Source organism: Pinus tabuliformis, chromosome 3_2 (genome assembly GCF_031772625.1).
Source record: "Pinus tabuliformis cultivar Carrire ecotype Pingquan chromosome 3_2, CPIR1, whole genome shotgun sequence".
NCBI lineage: Eukaryota > Viridiplantae > Streptophyta > Pinopsida > Pinales > Pinaceae > Pinus > Pinus tabuliformis.
This window is the reverse complement of record NC_142302.1, coordinates 704,461,095-704,461,463: the sequence shown is the minus strand read 5'-3', so window position 1 is coordinate 704,461,463 and position 369 is coordinate 704,461,095.

Sequence of the window (369 nt, the reverse complement as noted above, 5' to 3'; positions counted from 1 at the left end):
GTTCTTGAATCTTGCTGAAACATGCAAATTATATGCACACGTAGCATAAGATATTAGCTGATTGACTTTAGATCATCAATGCTAGAAACAAAGATATTATATTAGTGCATATGGATATCCAAAACATTGCCACCAGATTCACGAGTTTGACTCGCAAGACAGATCAAACATGACTTGGTCCTCAAATAAGCCAAATCAAGTTATTTTCTTGTCAAACTTGTAATCGGTGAGTATGACTCACTACCTCATATTTGAACCATGAGTATTTGTGGCTCATTGGTTGATTTAATGGGTTTAACCACTGACCTGCTGGAAGAACACATTGGGCAGGATATAAATACCAAAAAAAGAGTCCTTTTGGCTTGTGTA